The sequence below is a fragment of the Strix aluco genome, chromosome 1 (genome assembly GCF_031877795.1).
Source record: "Strix aluco isolate bStrAlu1 chromosome 1, bStrAlu1.hap1, whole genome shotgun sequence".
Lineage (NCBI taxonomy): Eukaryota > Metazoa > Chordata > Aves > Strigiformes > Strigidae > Strix > Strix aluco.
Window position 1 is genome coordinate 112,348,143 of NC_133931.1, and position 12,832 is coordinate 112,360,974.

General features: G+C 39.7%; 1 protein-coding gene across 5 annotated transcripts in view; it reads left to right on the forward strand.

Moving 5' to 3' along the window:
- The window catches only part of DPP6 (dipeptidyl peptidase like 6), a 565,289-nt gene that overhangs the window by 534,065 nt on the left and 18,392 nt on the right, over window positions 1–12,832 (forward strand). The window lies entirely within an intron of this gene.

Genomic DNA, 12,832 nt, shown 5'->3' on the forward strand with positions numbered 1-12,832 from the left:
CTCATGGATTCAGTCCATTTCATCTGCACTTTCTATAATGCTGAGTTTGGGGAAGTTTTTTCCCTGAAAAATCCCATAAAATCCTAGAGGTATGAGTTTTAATCAACAAATATCTTCACAAAAATATACCAGTTCTAACATAACACTCATGAGAAATTTTTGTCCGTAATATTCATCACAAAAAAACAGGTACTTCTACTGCTAGGGACTTTCTGAGTAAAAGTGTCTGAATTCTTTCTGCCTCAGTAAAGAAGATCATGACATTTTTCTTTCACCATGAGTGAATCAAATCATATTTTGCTTCAGTTTCTCCATTAGTATGAGGGGGCCATGGAATCATTGCAGAGATGTTATTGGCAGTAATATGTACATCTATGTCTCTTTGAACAAGAAGAGCTTAATATTATCTAATATCTCAGGATAATTCTATATTGAGATTTATCAGGATACAGGGAAGAGGGAGTAGAAGTTTTATTGTTGGTAAAATAAATACTGCACTAAGTGTTTAATTTGAATTATGGAAAGATGTATACAGCCCTTTGCAACCTTGCACCAGATGATCATTTTCATGCTTTTACGAAGTGGGAAGCAGAGATAGACCAAGAATTAGTGGTTCGCCTATGGCCACGTCTTCAGTCAAGTATCGTGACCCCCATTTCCTTCCTCATATTGCAAGACAGCACTCCAAGGAAAAGCACCATTGGCTACTGGAACAGACCAGAAATGTTTCTAGCTCTGTAGCCTGTCTCCATCAGTGGATGGTGCATAATTACCCTCTTCAGGATTTTTGCAATAATGTATCCATCAGGGACATGTCTGCCCAGCTCCTGCAATAAGAGGTTGGCTCATGCCTTCAGGCAGAAGAATAATGAACCTCTTTCTACATCTTTCTCAATTCCTTCATTTAATCAGACCTTTTAACCTGTGCCATTTGGGCCAGACCTACCATCCCTGGAAAGCAATGGAAAATCTGGAGAGAAGGATTTTTTATCCTAACTATGGACAAGCAGATTCCAGGAGCCATAAAGGGATGTGAGAGGTCTACCATTCATAAAGCACAAGTTCATAAAGCAACATTTTGTCCATAAAACCTAACTACATTGCTCATGTATTGCCTTACATATCACATAGAAATCTTGCATATCAGTCTCATCAATAGCATTCCTGGAACCAGACTGTCCCTAGTAGTTGTTATGCTCAGGTAAACATCAGCACAAGCAATAATGAAAGCACACAGCTTAGCTTTTCCCTGGATATATTTGGCTATTTGTGGACTATAAAACAACTTAATATTTAGGCAAATATATCTGCAAAAAGTAGAGGGATTGCTTTCTGTTTTCCCTTTCTATAACAAAATAATAATGTTATTTGTATAGCACTGTTGGATTCTCTAAATCCTGAGTTGAATGTGGACACCTATGATACATATACTTACAAACAGGTGGGTTTTGTATTAATTGTTTTAATTTGTTGGTCTGTATCTAGACATGGAGAGTTCAAAGACACATTTGGTAACAGTGGCCTGAGAAGTCCTAACTAGCTGCAAAATGCTAGTTAGGACACATGTTAGATTTTTTTCTCTGTCACAAGCTCCTTTAGAGATCCCAAACAGGTCTTGTAATTCCAGCTTCCTAGAGATGTTGTGAAAATAAAATCCATTACTGACTGCAATGCTCAGATGTGCAGTGACAATAAGGGGCATAGAGGCTCCTAGGTGAATAAATTACCAAAGTGGTTTTGAAAGATTCAGTGAATCTTCAATCTATTCACTGCAGAGAAACCTTCCTGGCAGAAACACAGCTATTAGTATGCAGGAGAGCACTCCTGTAACAAAACCAGCATGCAAAGTGATTAAATCATAGCGGAGTGAAGAGTTAACAAGGCATGGCTGCACACGTTTGCTGTTAGCTCACAGCACTGCGCGATGTTTCATCTCAATAGCAATTCAATAACTAGTCTGTAATTACATCACAGGCCTTAATAAGTGCGGGGCCAGTTCTCCCAGGTGCTGAATGCTCTTAAATCCCACCAGCCACAGCGGGAGCCGGAGGTACCCAGACCAGCAGAAGGGAGCCCCTTGGCATGTTACGGGATGGGACTCCAGCAAGACCAGCCTCCCATGCCACCATAGCGTCACTCAGTGCCTTTAGATAGGCAACAATCCCTTGAAGGGATTGAATTTTGAGTTATAGCAGCAGTAAAGCAGTTATAAAAAATATAATGACCCATTTTGGCTTAAAGCACGTCATTATGTGTTAGAAGTTTTTACAGCACTGTGAGTGTGTCAGGAACTAGGAGACACAGTGCAGCTGTGAGGGGAAATATCATCCTGCAACTTTTGTGGTTTGGAGGGTCCTTAGATATGTATGTATTTGCAATTTGCTCCTTGTGGGTGATATGGAAGTATTGATCTAAGAAGGATTTGAACAGGGAAAAAAGTGTTTGCTTGTCTAACACTACAGGGACGGTGTTTCATTAGGAGTGTTTTCTGTTGATAACATCCAGGTTAAAATGGTAGAAACTCTTTTTCGCGCTTTTGAGATGTGAAGAAGCTGAAGTTCCTATTTAACCTCTCCAGGTAACCACTCCATGTAGCTTGGGGCATCTCTGGTAGATGTCTGGGGAAAGCTTGCTGCTGTGGGCACAAGTATCTCACTTCAGGGCCTGAAACAAACATTAAATGCACACAGAGGAAATACCTACATTTAATTCCTACTTAAACTTCGTTACGTAGAAAGCCTGCTGCCTAAAAATATTCCTGAAGCATGTGGGTTTAGTGTCAACTAATAATATCATAAAACTACCCATCATGCTAATGGCAAAGCATCTTAGAGAGTCTCCAAAGCACTTCCTACTGAAGCAGCTGGTCCTGCTAAGAGGGCCAGAGCCTGGCAATTCAGGTGACCTTTGGTGAGGATCATAATAAATCATGTTGTTGAGGTAGTCTAAAGGGACTTAATTAGATGCTGAAATAACTACTAGTGCTGGAAAGGAGTTTTATTAACCAAGTCAAGAGCCTATGAATAGAGAAGCGCAATAGGCATGCTCTGGTTTAAACAAATGTGAAAGGTTGCTTCTCAGATTTTACCAATGGGGTATGCACCACACTTCAGTATAGTCATGTCAGTAGCTCTGAAGACCCCAGCCAAGGCTGGGAGCCAACTTTAAATACTTTCCTTACTGCAGGTGCTATAAGCAATAGCTCCCAGGTGGTGATAGCTCCCAGGAGGAGAAGGCTCAGGGGAAGGTGTTTTCTACCTGCTCTCCCGGCTGATTGTGCCTCTCTGTGCACCACCTTGCCTTGCTATGAACTGCAATAACCACCTATAAAGCACCTTAGAGTTTTTTCCATCAATACATCTTAGAGGACCACAGCACTGTATGTCCACAAGGACTGGAAGACGTATTAGGTCACTGGGTGACTGTTATCTGTTGTGACCAGAACAGTTTCCTATATATGCATGATTACAACACTTGGGTTTTTGTATACCCAGTAGCGGGAGGCTATAATTAGTGCTTCCAGGCAAACTGTGACCTTTTGGAACTTTTCCTGAGGCTTATGAAGCTTAAATTAGTTTCTGCTGTTTGAAAGCATGCACAGACTTAATCTCTGGGTCCTATTTATATTATAATTACTATATAATTCACATTTGCATTCACTTGACTCCCTTTCTTACTTAACAGCCGAGGTTGGCTCTTGCGTCTCAACTCCTTTGTGTGCGGTTCACGGGTCAGAAATCCCATGGGTGAAAGCAGGTTGGGGTGGGGAGAGCTCATTCTCTCTCCCTCACATGCTCGTAGAACTTCAAAATAGCAGATTGATATGAAAAATCCTTTTTGCGCAAACAGAAGGTACCACAAGAGCTTTTTCTCCAGGAAAAGAGAGGATGCTATTAGTGGTTTGGAATTTGAAAGATAAGTTCTTTTCTATCAGCTGTTAACAACATCATTAGTAAAGTGGTCTGAGGTTAATTAAAATGGTGGCTTTTGTGGGTGTCCAGTTACATTTTGTCTTCCTTTAAGTAGACCATTCATTTATGTTATAAAAAATTTCACTGTATTGTTATACATCTTTAATGAGGTGTAAAGTACCCATTAAATACTCAGTGACAGAGAACAAGCGGAAAAAAATATGCATGAATATTTAATAATAAAATGAATAGAAAACACCTGTAATTTCCAGTGCATGGGAAAAAACAGATTGTGGAATGAAAGTGAAACTCCTATCCCCTTTATAATTACCTCATTCTGCAAAGCACTACGTGTTCCTTGCTTTTACATGCTTTGATCCTGTTTTCTTTTGGACTCTTGCTTTTAAATATGAGCTGTCTGGCATTACCCAGAGGATGGTGATCTATCATCTGCTTGCAGCCAGGGTTCTTGTCATTCGGTCATTCTGCACATATAAAATTTTATCTGAACTCCACTCATAGGAGATAAATGACCACGACAACAGGCTTCCTCCAATGCTTCAAATAATGAAGCTTCACAAATCAGGCAGTGGCCTCCTGCATGTTGAGTCTAGGGTGCATGTGCGTTATTTCCAGCTATATGAGTGACCTTGGTTGAACTCATTATTCTGCAGTGGATAGTACAGATGTTACCATCCCACAAGATTTAAAGCTTCCTCTGAGGAAAACTGCTTCTTTCACCTTGTTTGCCAGCTGGACCAGCTGTAAGGTTTATTGGTGGCTTTTGTTTTCTGTTTGCATGATACTTGTTTAGTCCTTTATTAATGCAGTCAGTAGATTAAGAATATGTTAAAACCTGAGAACTCGTGAGAGGAAAACAGCTTAATAACTAGAAAATGTGAAGCAATGTTATTTATATGGTGGTTTTTTGTTAAAATTAATACCCAGCATCAGTTATTACTTAACTAGCTACAATACCACTATTTTCTTGCAAGAGAATTTTACTTAAGAAAAAGAATACATTAAGATTATCTAAAACAATTTATACTAGGCTTTTAATGGAATAAACAGAAAATATGCAGTGGGATTTTATTCTGCCAGTGTTAATGTAACACTGTAACATTGTAAATGGCGCTGAGAAGAGAGTATTTTCTTTCATGCTGCGATTATAAGGGAATATCCTTTTCCCTTGAATATATGTTTATTAGAGGAGCTGGGAGGACTAACAGGGACTGCAACGCTCTTCCTCTCCTTCCACAGCTTTACCAGGACATGGCTACACAGTCTCTCCATCATGATGGCACTGCCATTTGTGATACTTTTTAATCATGGAATCACAAAATCATGGGAGAATTCAGGTTGCAAGGAATCTTAGGAAGTCTTTAGTGCAACCTCCTGCTCCAAGCAGTATCAGAGAAGAAATCAGACCAGGTTGCTCAGGGCTGTGTCTAGACTTGTCTTCAGAGTCTCCAGGGACGGAGAGTGCACAACCTTCCTGGGCATCCTGAGTTATCGAGAGACTTTCCAAGGTAGGCAGGGCATACAGAAAATGTCAGGCGTGTTCCTCCACATACAGTATTTCTCTTAGGATTCGCATTTAATAATCCAATAAGAAAGTTATGTTTTAAAAATAGGGACAAATGTTAAACTTTTGCTTTCATCCCTTTTCAAAGTTTTCATAAAGCCTGAATTAAAATTGAAGTGAAAGAGGTTAAATTAATGAATAACTCAATTAGAAATAGCAGGAAATAGAACAGAAATTGAAAAAAGAAAGAGAGCTGGGTAGGGGGATTTCTCTGTTCAGATTCATTCTTCCAACCATAGATCTGAACCAGCATACTAGAACAAAACACCTTAGCCTTTTGGGAAGTCAGTGATCCTCACATGAGCTGGAGTGGTTTCCTCCTATCTCTGGTATTTACATCTCTGGGTATACAGTCATGGTGCACTAACATGTTCAGGAACTCTGCAAGCTAATTCTCCTAACCTACTTCCTTTTTACAGCTGATCTTATCACTATAATGGATGAATTACTGCAACATTTCTTGAAGGTTGTAGGTTTTCCACGTTTCTCTTTGAAACCGTCCACATACAGTATTGCATTTAGCTTTTGAAAACCTTAGCCAAAGCCTCGTGAAAGGAAGGAAATGCTTTCATTCAGTCCAGTCGATGTGATACCTCATTGGATGATATTAATTAAGAAGGAGAGGATGGGGATTAGCAAAGGAATTGTACAGGAAGGTTAAGTACCAGCTAAATGAAAGAAGGCAGTAGATTATGATGAAGAGAAATATAAGGCTAATTGGAGATCAGCAGCAAGGTTCATTAGGAGCTGGTCTTGGGAATGACCTTACTTAGATTGTTCCTTGGCAGCCTGTGAACCCAAAGCTGGATGCAGCTAATGGAATTTGTTAAGGCCACAAAGCTGATAAGCATCGTCAGAAGGCAGAGAGAAATACTGGAGAAGCTGGCTGTCTTGCAGGGCTGGAGTAGGAGAAATTAATAGCACAAAGAGCAAAATTAAGTACATGATGACTCAGGGCAAGAATTTGTGTTGTATGCTTGAAGCTCAAAAGTTACAAATGCATCAGAAGAGCGGAAGAGTGCCAGGACATACAATGCTGATCACTGGATGACTGCAAACCGTGTAATGGCTGTGGTCATGGAAAAGGCAAATGCTCTTTTAGGATGGATCAGGCAAACAGTTTCCCAGTATAAGGACCAGTTAAGATGTCCTCTGCAGCAGGGGTAGAGTCCTAGTCATTTCTGTTCAGGAAGGAGGAACTGAATGTAACACACTTTTGCATTAAAGAACAAGAGGAAAAGAAACTTTGTCTTAAAAAAGGGAGCTAAAATAATCTAGTTTATCCTACTGGATGAGAGCTTTGGTGACACGTGACTGCTCTAACTATAATGGGAATACTCATGATTAGAAGAAAAGAGGTTGTTGGAACAAACCCAAAAAGGTGTAAATTGGAGTGACAGCCAGTGTAGCTTCAAGTTAGAAGGCAGCTCCTACCAGAAGAGCAAGACACCAGTAGGAATTACATCAGTGAAAACAGAGTTATATTTAGAGGGTGTTCGTCAAAACTTATATAATACACAATTACCTGAAGAAACAAGGGAGGGTATTCTCAGAAACAGAGGTCCCATGTCCTTCTGTGTTTCAGTGACCACAGGATATACAGTGGGATGGAGCCAATTATCGTCAGCCCAGCTTCCCACACCACTGTTTGTAGGCACCTCTCCAAATCCCGTGGAATGTACTGAGGACGTGACCATGCTTATTCACTCGAGCAACGTTTTGAAGAACTCATCAGACCTATTTTGTGTAGTATAATTAAGGACAAATCTCTTGCTCATTTGCCCTCTAGACACTGCTAACTGATACTATGTCAGAACAACCAGATTTATTTCTGCTCTATATAAAGTAAGCATGAAATTTATTACTAGTTTCAGATGGGGCAGTACCATTGGTGTGGTTTGTGCAATCCTGCATGTTGCCCGAGAACAAGACGGTATTGATTATTTTACAAGACAAGTTACATTTGGGGAAGTAAAGATTAGATTAAAGAATTAAATGCCTTGGGAAGGGTGAATAGCAGCACAAATCTGTTTGATGTTTGTGTCAACAAGGTTGCCAAAGCAAACATCACGAACATCTGTCTGTAGCATAGACTGGAAAATACTGTAAATGGGAAAATATTTTAATTGTAAGCAGTGGCTCGCAGAACTCCCCATGTCTTTATTTATTAGGCTGATAATATCACCCCAACATATGAACTTTATGCAGCACGTATAAATAATTCATGGATTAGCAAATAAAGAGATCTGGAATCTGTACACAGAGATGGCTGTTGCCAATTATCTCACTTGTGCAGAGCCAGACCTCTCAGCTCCCATTGCTTGCAGCTGCTCTTTTAAATCATTCATCAGTGCTTAAGAGATATGCTGGTGGTGCTGGCAGAGAGTATTTGAATTTTCATTGTTTACACACTGTGAATTTAGCTTCTGGTCTCAAATTATCTGCCACATTGAAGCCTTTGAGAATATGGATGAGAAGAATAAGACAATTCCTCTCTTTTCTTTAATATATACAACTTTGATTATATTTTTTGCAATTTTACTTCTTTTTCTTTTTTTACTACTTTCATTTTAAAGTTCTAACTGATAGAATTCCCTATACTGTTTAGATCATGAAAACATTGGGAATCCTGTGGACTATTCTCTTAAAAGTATTACAAAACAAATGTCTGGTAAATATTTTGTTCAACGTTGTATGATTTTCCATTTTTATTTTGGAAATCTATATCTTACCACCCAAATATCTAGAGTTGCTTCTTTGTGATAGTCTTTAAGAAGAACCATCTTGGAAATAATAATGAAAGCTGCTTAAAAAATTGATGACAAGCCACAGCCAATGCTTTTTCTTGTCAAGTTACTGAGGCACTGAGTTACAGTGCACTTTCAGATCACGGCGGGTAGTACTTCCTTGATGATAAATTTGCCTGTGTCATACTGATATGGCTTAATTTACTTCTAGCATGGATAATGACAGTAACGTTTTTAAAGTCAAAGGCCTTATGACAAAGCCAGACTTTTAGCTGTATTAATTGAAAATCTCATTCCTGTAACTAGAGATTTATGCACCATTATTAACTATGCATTTACCCAGGAATGTATGGAGTATGTTTATACACACAGAAGTTCTCCTGTCAGTCATTTTGGACCTTTCTCTTAATCTATAAATAAAGCAGCAGCGTTAAAACTGCTGTCAGGTTACTGGGGTTAGCTAGTGCAATGCTGGAGCCGAGGAGAGGGGAGTGGAGCCTGCAAGCCAGGTGAAGCAGTTCCAGCTGATAGCACTCCAGCGCACCCTGTCTTGCTCCTGTCAGAGGGATGCAAAGAAGGATAATGAGGTTACAGAGCCTGTACAGTGCCTAAAAATGTTGGGGGCGGTGGCAGGGAGCAGCAGTGCCAGGTGCCACACCTTGGGGTGCATCATAGCCCTGCTTGTAACTACCGCTATACATCCGCAGCCAGGGGAATAAATCCAACAGCATCATCATCCCCTCATCATGCAGGAAAGTGCATGATTTTGGGAACAGTCACCCAGGTTATGGGGTATGTGCTGGGTTTCTCTTACCTTTTCAAATCAGGGGCAAAGCAGCTTGGTAGCTGCTTTACTGTGTTAAAGCAGAGCACTTTGTGTTTTATTCTGCAAGGAGCACAAACAAATGCTTAAATCCAACCCACTCCTGAAGCTCGTATGCACTCAGGACCTCTGTAAGCTAGAGGCAGAGCATTTGCAAAGTTTCCAAGGGGGACAGGTAGACACAGGCACTCATCAGTGCTGATTAAGTAACAGAAACAGCAGAATGTGCCAGGGCTCGGGAGTCCCAATCAAAGCCTGTTTAGAAGGGCTCTGGAGAGAGGAGACATGGAGCAGAGGATGTCCTCGCTCTGCTTCTGTCAGCTCCCAGCAGTTCATTGAACATATTAGGTTTCACTCTCAGATCCGCAAATGACAGTGGATGGCATTTACCAGATGGCATGTGTAATGGGGCTGTCACACCGTTATAGGTTTAAAAATAAAGTATGGGAGGCAGCTAATGAATATACACTTCCTAATTTCAAGAATTTTGTTCTATCCCTGTCAGGTGTTAGGCACTCAACTTGTGAGGGTTGAAAGACTTTTGATGTGTGTGTACTAAAAGACATAGTCTAGCATGTAACTAGGTTGCTTTACTTTAAAAATTGGTATCAAAATAAGCAATTTATATAATTCCTTAAAAAAGTGATTTTTCTTCTTAATGACTTCCAACCCACTCACAAGTGCAATGCATTGTTTAACTGGAATGTCATCATTGGGGATATTTAATATCGAGAGTAATCTTTCTCACAAACCTGATGATTCTACTCTGTAGATTTCTGTCTTTACCACTTTTCCTCATTTGTTAAAAAATAAAAATTGAGCAATGCAAAAGTCTACTTTTTCAAGGATACTGATGCATATTTTAAAATATTTTTATTTGATATTATCTCAAACTGAATAACTTTGTATGGGACCTTTAAAATATTGATTTGGGGAAATGACAGTAAGGCAGTGAGAGACTAAGGAAACAATGTGTAATACATGGAATTTTCTAAACTACATACCGGCTTTGTTCTTTATTAGTTTCTCACAGTTTTTTCAGTGCCAACACAAAAAGGAAAAATAAATTAGAAAATAAAATTATTATATGCATAGTATTTCTCACTTTATCCCTTTCTTTTTGTTGGGCATTTTTATGTTAATTAAAGGACTGGTCTAGCTTCAGTTGAAGTCATTTGGGATGATTTATTTTATTTTCAGTGATGATTTTATCATGCCCATGATGAATTGTTTATTAGGTTTGTTGCTTTTCCAGCATACTGGCTTCTGGGACTGCAGGGAAAAGACAGGGCAGATTTATAAATAAATATGGTCAGCATATCAATGTATATTGGTAGTAGAAAGATAAATTCAGATAAATCCTGGTGAGTAAAACATGGTTTTCCTCTGTGCATTATACTCACTATCTACATTCTAAGAAAATGGTGCAAACAAAGGAATTAGATTGTTAGTGAAGAAAATTCTCAATCACTAGGAAACAAAAGTCAGGCTGCCACATCGGTCCGCTTAATTATAAATAAAACCTTTTTTGGCCTCTGTATAGGTAAGCTCTACATTACACATTCTTGACTGCATGCAATGTGATGTGGTTTCTTGGCAGCACAGAGAAAACCATAGACACAATTATACTGTCTGAAAGTCTTTCTTGCTCTCAGGAACATATTTCACTTACTGAACAGTATGGATGGCTCACAGTAGCCTGTTTTTGTGGTCATTTGTGTGCATACTATCAGTTACAGCATTTCAGGGGCTTTTTCTCAGCCAGCCCTACACAAATTGCTGGTGCACATTACTGGTGATCACGCAGGATTTTCTTCTAGGTTGAAGGACTCAAAACATCTTAAAGAAGCTTGCATCTCAGTGAATATCAAGCCTCTTTAAACTGTCTTAATTTTGAAGCTTAAAAAAGGGGGTTTTTGATACTCAGTGTAGTTCAATGGCAGATTTCCCTTGCATGCCAGCAGTGTGCCACCAGACTGTTGGAGCCTGAGAAAGTCGGAAACACATCTAACAACCTTTCCTCCATGGGCCTTTTGTACAGATGGTCCCAAATTTTTCCATTCCCACCAGCTGCACACCCTCATCGCATCGTTAAGTTTGAACTGAAAGTACAGTATATACAAAAGAGGAGTCCTGCCATAAGGACTGGTGAGGCCGCACCTTGAATACTTGTGTTCAGTTTTGGACCCCTCACTACAAGAAAGACATTGAGGGGTGGAGCGTGTCCAAAGAAGAGCACAAGTCTGATGAGGAGCAGGTAAGGGAACTGGGGTTGTTTAGCCTAGAGAAAAGGAGGCTGAGGAGAGACCTTATCACTCTCTACCATTACCTGAAAGGAGGTTGTAGTGAGGTGGGTGTTTGTCCCTTCCCCCAAGTAATGACCAATAGGACAAGAGGAAATGGCCTCAAGTTGTGCCAGGAAGGTTTAGATTGGATATTAGGAAAAATTTCTTCACTGAAAAGGTTTTCAAGCATTGGAACAGGTTTCCCAGGGAAGTATTAGAGTCACCATCCCTGGACATATTTAAAAGATGTGTAGATGTGGCACTTAGGGACATGGTTTAGTGGTGGACTTGGCAGTATTAGGTTTATGGTTGGACTCAATGATCTTGAGGGTCTTTTCCAGCCTAAAAGATTCTATGAGTCTATGATTCTATGATCTATGATCTTCACCCACACATGTCATGGGAGCCCTCTGGCCCTGCTGTTGGGATCTTTGCTGGGCGTACACATCCTTCCCCATAATCTTTCCGCAGCTCCTTATGGCTGCTGCTGCTTCCTCATATTACATTATGGGGGAAGGGAAGGGAAGGAAAGTAAGGTAACCACTATCTCTGAGGTTAAGAATTAACCATTTCATCATTGCAGTGCTTCTTCCACCTTCCTGAGCAGTGTTGTCAAATTCACTGGAAAAGCTATGAACAGGTGCGGTAGTAGTATATGACTGGCTGTACTGAAGCTCATCTTGGCCCAGTGTCCTGTCTCCCAGAGCAGTCAACAGATTATAATTGAAAAACAGAGAGAAAGAAGTGACAACTGCAAAATGAACCTAATCTCATGTACCATCCCATTTTTCTATTGGTCAGCCACTTGGTGACTTTCTGAACAAGAAGTTGAATCCAGACCACTGTGCTAAGGACTGTAGCATCGTACAGAATCCTGTACTGAAGACTTTAGCACCCTGTAGTAAAGACTATAGCATCCTAAAGACTGTAGCATCCTACGGCAGTGAGTTCTTTGGTTCACACATGCACATTGCATAGTAATGATAATCCTCTTTGTATAATACTGATGTATTTTGATACCCAAATGGTGTATTTTAGGACAGCATATGTAGTCTTTTTTAATGTGAGATCAAAACTGGTGTTTAATTAATTTAAAAGTAAAATAAAATAAAACTCAAAGCATTTGCCAAACAGCAACAGTTATTCATAGCATACAAAATGTAAATGCTTTGTGCTGTGATGTTTGGGTTGTCATCAGAATAATTTTAAAATCAAGTGATTTAATTGTGTTTGTGCTAATTTTAATGTTTACAAATTAGGGAAAGATGCATTTAGTGGTCCGTTGGGAAAGGGCTTTGAAACCTCGCATGTCTTCGAGTCTACAGTACTGTCATTTATTCATAGACTATAATACCAGGGTGATTTGCTTTTTAGATTACTCTTGCATGGAAAGCAAGTCTCAGGAGTCTTCAGCTCCATGGAATTCAAAACCAGGTTCATATGCGTCTGTGTGTGCTTCGATAGATATTTAACCAACTTCT